The 7,500-nt window shown below is 40.8% G+C and overlaps 1 protein-coding gene across 2 annotated transcripts in view; it reads right to left on the bottom strand.

Annotated features, from left to right (window-relative positions):
- Positions 1-7,500, bottom strand: part of LOC143035738 (uncharacterized) — a 358,135-nt gene that overhangs the window by 213,081 nt on the left and 137,554 nt on the right. The window lies entirely within an intron of this gene.

Here is a 7,500-nt window from a genome sequence, read left to right as displayed (position 1 = left end):
ACGAAACTGAAGAGGAGAAGACGGGACCCCACGAACGTTGCTCCTTTCCTGTATATTACAATAAGGTAAGTAAAATTAGGTAAAACAAACACACACACACACACACACACACACACACACACACACACACACACACACACACACACACACACACACACACACACACACACACACACACACACACCTCGTGGTGCAGTGGTTAGAGATCCCGGCTGCCGCTAAGGCAATCCGGTTTCGAATTCCGCCCAGAGCTGAAATAATTCCAGTATCGCTGCGCTGCGGGTTGTTACTCCAACTCTCGTGGGCGGGGAGTTCGGGGTGTGTGTGCGTGTAAGGTCACAGCATTACCCATAGATCTGTCATATATGAGTTCTGAGCTCTCTTCCGGGAGGGAAATAGCTGTCGATCAAGAGTCCAAAACGAGATCCAAGACCATGGTGAATCACACACACATACTTACACACACACACACACACACACACACACACACACACACACACACACACACACACACACACACACACACCTCCACATACTCGCTATATACATTCCCTCCCCCAGTTCCATTTGAATCCACGAGATGGCGAGAGCGCGCAAACGCGCATGCGCACAAAGCCAAAGTCTTTATGTAAAATAGTTTCTTTTATCCCGAACCACTTAGAGTCAAGACCTGCGGTCAAGAGGGACATAACGGAAGGTGTGGCGCCCGAGAGGGTGTTTGTGGAGGAGCTGAGGTCTGTAATAAGGCCCTGGAGAGATCCTCTATGTAAATGTGTTAAGACCAAAATGACTTCATTCCTACGACTCCAGGGAAAGAATTGCGGCACCGAATACGCTACGTCGTCAAAATAGAGGACGCGTATCTATACATACATACATACATATATATTATATATATAAATATATACATATATATATTTATTCATGTGTGTGTGTGTGTATATATACATAAATTCATACATACATATATACATATATATATATATATATATATATATATATATATATAACACGCAAAAGACACACACACACACACAACACATATATATATATATATATATCATATATAATATATATTTGTATATATAATATATATATATATATATATATATATTATAAATGGATTTGGTTGTTTATTCTAGCTGCCGTCAGATTATTTTTTTCAGCTGATTATCAAACATACACATGAAAGACCTCACCGTATTGCCAAAAGTAGTGCACGACAATACCAAAGTGTCTGAATCAAAAAGTGTTATTTCTTTTCTTTTTTTTCTGAGCCTCTCGCTTCTTTTGTCTGAATAATATTATCTGCCAACAGCCAGAACAAGTGTAAAAGCCTCATTGATAACAGTGGAGGGTTACCACCAATTAAGAAAAAGATAATAATGATAAAAAGAAATTAAAAGAAATAAAAAAGGATTTCATGATATGCAAGAAGGTCCTCGAGTTGGCAGAATATCTTTCAGAAAATTTTCAAGAACACGAGGACCTTTTTTCCTCATGACGTCCATCTCTCGAAATGATGCACTTTGAATGTTTATGAAGGTGACTTAGAGATCACCAAAGACATCTGGCTCTGCCTGGCACTGCCTGGCACTCACCGAAGTTCAAACGAGCTCGATGAAGAGACTGTGAATATGTCAAGTAACCGCATAATTTCAAGACTTTTATAAATCGGCAGACGTTTTCTCTCAAGTACAATGACTTACGTTTGAAGCCAAATCAGAAGTTGTCTCGTTCTTCGGCTGTATGAAGCCGCACTTAGCTAGGAAATGAGTTTGTTTATGGTAACCTGTTTCCTGCTACGTGGGGTCAGTCGATTCTAGGGATGTTGCGTAGATCTGTATGCCTATCATTCTTATGAACTGCTCTATGGTGAGTGTATGGATCTCAACTTACACACTGAAGCCAAAATCTTTCCCATAGAGTTGCACATGAAAACGATAGGAACATACAGTAACTCTTAACAAATGATTTCGAACCATCCACCCACCACATAACACAAACAACTACCCCTCCCCCCCAAAAAAAAAATCTACTCAGATATTTATAACCTACTTCCAGCACCTACAATACACCTATACACAGATACATATACATACAGGTCATTAATCAGGACACCAAATCCCAACATATATCAGAATTGGCGAAAAATCAACCCAGCAGAAAACTCACTTTTTAGAAAAGAAAAAATGTCACTACAAGGCCTTCCCTCAAGTAATCATCTGTCACAGAAGGACATCAACACAGAATCGACCTGGCGACAGACACTAAGACACTAACCGCCACCACAGCAACAACAACAACAACAACAGCAGCAGCAGCAACAGAAGATGAAGAACAATAACAATAACATAAATAACAACAATACCACCGGTGCAAGTTAAGTCAGAATTTATAGTTCCTCTAAAATTCATCAGACAAACCTAAACTCTAACTCATTCAAAACGATATGACAGATTCGAAACATTCTTTTCAAATTAGCTCCTTTGATACCATATATCTCCACAAATTTTCTTCAACCTGGTGTCAAACAAGTTTTGTTTACCTTAAAGGATACGACTCTCTCAGTACTTTGCCTATGATGACACATCCTACAAATAATGCTCAGGTTAATGTCAGCCGATTTTACTCAACGCATGCAGGACGCCAAGATTAAAGGTCCGTAAGAGAATATATACCAACTTCATCGAGTGAATATGCGGCAACGTTGGATGAATATATGGCAGTGAATATGTACCAACGTTGTGTGAATGTGGTAATATCCTTGAATAAATGTCTGGTAACTTCTTAAATATGTGGTAGCGATGTGGTAATGGTATAAGGCTACGAGACAATTTTCTAAAGTGAATATGATACAACGTTAAGTGGATAACCGGCATCAACGTAACAAGAAAATCTGGCATCTTCCTACAGGGAATATGTGGCAACGTTGGTTGAATATATTCCTACCAGGAATACGTGCCACATCCACTTGAAGAAAGAAGGGAGAGAGTGATATGAATACGACATATAAACGAGTCAAAAAGGTCAATTTATAGACATGAAAGGTTATGAGGTAAAAAGTAGGACGAATCCAAGGCTCACAAAGAGTACAGAAACACAGACACAACCATTCTTTATTCCAAGCATAAAGAGGTTATCACATTAGGCTATTTTCCTTCGATATCCTACCTCTGACCTCCATTTGAATTACTAGAATATAGCTTCGCTTACAGAAATCTAGACTCTGTAAGGACATTTCAAGATAATGTCTAACACTCGCGTAGGTTTACAGTCTCTTAGTTCATTATTCAGTTTTGATATATACAAGCCGCGGGCTTCGCCGCGGGCTTCGCCGGGGGCTTGGCTGCACAAACACAATAGCAAATGTACTCATACTTCCAACCTCCATTTGAATAACGACAATATGGCTTCCGTTGCAGACATCTAGCTGTCCCCTGTAACAACATATCGCACAGGATGATGATGTACACATGTGCGAAATAGGCTTACAGGGAGGTGTCCGCAGATTGCCACGCCGACTGAGCACTTGAAAGGTTTTAACAAAATCGACGAAACCACCCTGGACCGCGGAGACTTATCTTTTATATTATATTAGATAATTTAAAGATAATTTTAATATTTCGATATTTGGAAAATAGAATATTGTAACCGAAGTCGTTTTTACCCAAACGAACTCTCAACGGTTGATGATGGTGAAGTCTGTGGAAGCCAAATGTGATAACGCTTGAACGGTAGTTTCCCAGCAATGCATGTCACGCCACTGGCTTGCTATTCATCGTTCCTTTCCATCTTGCTCGAGACGACTCCGAAGCCACTCGTCTTGCTGAAGAGTAACAACAACTTACAATTTACTAAGAACCAGAGAAGAAGAAGAAAAAAGGAAGACCATAGCTTCTGTTCTTGCTGAAGAGTAACAATTTACAATTTACTAAAAACCCGTTACCAGAGAAGAAGAAGAAAAAAGGAAGATCATAGCTTCTGTTCTTGCTGAAGAGTAACAACTTACAATTTACTAAAAACCCGTTATCAGAAAAGAAAAAATGAAGACCGCTATATAGCGTCTGTATAACTGCTGAAGAGGACGCTACAGTATTTTCTTTAATTTCCTCCGAGAATGGGTTTCTAGTATATTTGTTACGAATATGCCACTACAGTGTTTCATTCTTGCATGTTTCTTTGCAAGTGTGGCCTTTTCTCTTGGTACAGCCGTGGACAAATTTCATGTCATCCTCAGCCCTCCAGAACGAAGTCCTGTCCTCAATTTGATAAAATAGCCCGGCCTCGACATCGCTTTTCACATCAAGACGAGACGTTGAATGATACCGTGGCTATATCAACCCTCTCCATATAATGAATCCCTTAAGCTCTTTGCTCTGGCGAGCGCTAGACGATTTTATTCACCCCCAAGCCAAGAAGGAGTTAAAGTCGTTTCAATAACGATGACAACTTTTAGGAATTTTCCTCTGGTTTAACGTCACAAGATTTTATTCAGCTGAGAGTCAGACAGGAGGCGAGGTGGAGCAGTCAAGGTCGTTTCAGTCCAACTCTTAGACATCATAGCGGCCTTCAGGATCTTTGCTGCTCTGGAACGCCAGCCAAGCTCTTACCGTTTATTGTATAGTTTACGCCTTCTCGATTTGGCCACGATCCTATCGGGGCACTCCCAAGATGGCATCATAAACCAAAGACAAGTCTTGAATCATTTAGGAGTTCTCCTCGTAGTTGGCAAAGTGGCAACACTAGGCCTCTATGACGTCACCGTAGAAAGGCGAAGGAACACAAAAGAATCTAAACGCCCCGTGATATAGAAGAACCTAATGGCCGCAATTTGTTTTCAAAGTTAAATGATCGATATGATGTCTTTGGCGAGACTCTTTCGTGCCAAGGGCCATTAGCACGGACCTCACGTGCCCTGCAGACAACCCCGGCGCTCCACGAGAGGCTATGCGCGCTGTGAGCTCCGATTCCCATTTTCTAAAGCTTGGGGGATCTAAAGAGAACGTGACGCGTTATGGAGTGACTAAGGAACTTCAATAGGCCCGGGGGGGATTAGACATGATCTCTTGTAAAATGAAGGGTGGGGGAGTGGAGGCGAATTATATATTGGTTCGGACATGAAACTCTGCCAATGGACCCCAGAGAGTTAAATCCCTTGGGATCAGGCCCCATAAAAGTTGGGAAATAAAGAGCGGGTGGGTTCCCCACTTTCGAAATGTGTGGTGGGAAGTCGAGTCTCGTTTAGTGGGCCACCATTTCCCATTTTCTAAAGCCAGGGATTTAAAGAAAACGTGATGTGGTGAAGGAGGACTATCAAAAAGAATCCCGACACGCTGGAAGGGAGTGCCCCAATGCATGCCAATAAGGTCGAGAGATCAGGTTGGAAGTCCACGATCTCGCCCTTACGCGTACACATGCAATAAACGTACATGTAGTCATTTGCACAGTATCTACGTACACACAATATACAGACAGAGATAAATGCAAACGAAATTATAAAAATATATGGAATAAACATCCCTAATAAAGAACGAAAGTACACACATGCACATACATACACACATGTGCACATGCACATACACACGTGCCCAGGGCTGAAATAATTTCAGTAGCGTTGCGCTGCGAGTCGTTACTCCAACTCTCGTGGGCAGGGAGTTTGGGGTGTGTGTGCGTGTAAGGTCACAGCATTACCCTAGGTCGGTCATATATGAGCTCTGAGCTCTCTTTCGGGAGGGAGATAGTTGTCGATCATGAGTCCAACACGTGATCCAAGACCATGGTGAGTCACATGTATAAGGAGAAAAAAAATAGAAATGAAGGAGACTGCAAAAAAAAAAAAAAAAAAAAAAAAATCCCCATCCATGAAGTTATCCGATATTTCTCCAAACGACCGGTAGTTACAGCGCTCATTACATGGTTATCAAGTCTATTCTACTTATTGACAACAATATTGGTGAACCAGCTCTTGCCTATTTTCTTCTTAAATCGAAATTTGTCCAATTCAAATCCTTTACTGCGAGTCCTGCCTTGTCCTAATATGATGACTTTGTCTGGATCACCCTTGTTAAAGCCCTTGATACACTTGAACACCTCTATTAGATCGCCCCACATTCTGTGCCTATCTAGAGTGTAAATTAAGGTGTCTAAGCCTGTCCTTGTAAAGTAAATTTCTGAGCCCATGTATCATTTTGGTCATTCTCCTCTGTACTGATTCTAGTAAAGTTATATCCATTCTATAGAATAGAGACCAAAACTGTACCACATAGTCAAGAATGGGTCTAACAAATAACAGAGTTTGATAACTACCTTTGCACTTTTGTTCGTAACCATCCTAGCAATGAAACCTAATGCTCTGTTAGCTCTATTCCTGGCGCAATGCACTATTTCCTAGATTTAAGTTCAGGACTCACTAGCACTCCTAAATCTCACTCTCACACAGTTTTCTCTATAAAGGTGTTATATAAGCTATGTATGTCTTCTGAGTTGTGTAAACATATGTTTAATACACTACACTTTCAAAAATTTAACTCCATTTGCCATTTCAGCGACCATGTGAATAATTTGTTAAGATCTTCCTGCAGTGTCTCGGTGTCATCTCCTGGCCTAATTTTATGTCCTATTTTAGTGTCGTCCGCGAACCTATTAACACCAATAATAATAATACCATTGTCCAAGTCGTTTATATACATAATAAACAATAAGGGACCCAAAACCGAACGCTGGGGAATTTCACTAGCGACGCTCTCCATTTGGATTTTACACCGGTAATGGTGACTTGCTGTTCTCTGTCACTGATCCATACACGCACGCACGCACACACGCACGCACACACACACACACACACACACACACACACACACACGCACACGCACACACACACACACACACACGCACACGCACACACACACACACACACACGCACACACACACACACACACCAATGTTCCCTCATTTTCTTTTCTTTTTTTCTGCGAGTACTCAAAAATTTGTGTGCAAACTTTTTTCTTCTATGAAAAGCATGGCGGCAAAGTCATTTCCTTTGCAATGGAAGCGCTAGAGTTAGAAGAGATAGAAAAAAACAATTATTGGTTTGACGGTTGGCAAGTTACCATATTTTTAGAGAATTTATAAACTGATGTTTGGGTGGAACTTCTTTTTTTCTGAACAGATTTTAATATAATTTGAAAACCTTGTATGCGCACATTTTTTCCTTATGTGCGCTAGTTGTGAAACATATGCGCACGGCTTAGAGGGAACGTTCTCTCTCACACACACACACACACACACACACACACACACACACACACACACACACACACACACACAAAATTATGGACAAGAAAGGAATATTGACAAATTGATTATGTTCGCCTACTTGGAATACTATGGAAGAAGAAACATTACAGTCAGACAACATAAGCGAGTTCAAAGCTGAGTTTGACTTATGGAAGCAAAGAGGCACTCCGCATGAAACATAGCATTTATTCTGTATATTAT

Source organism: Oratosquilla oratoria, chromosome 19 (assembly GCF_046742065.1).
Source record: "Oratosquilla oratoria isolate Oo_2021 chromosome 19, ASM4674206v1, whole genome shotgun sequence".
Lineage (NCBI taxonomy): Eukaryota > Metazoa > Arthropoda > Malacostraca > Stomatopoda > Squillidae > Oratosquilla > Oratosquilla oratoria.
The sequence above is the reverse complement of the archived record's forward strand: the minus strand, read 5'-3'. Positions and strand labels throughout refer to the sequence as shown.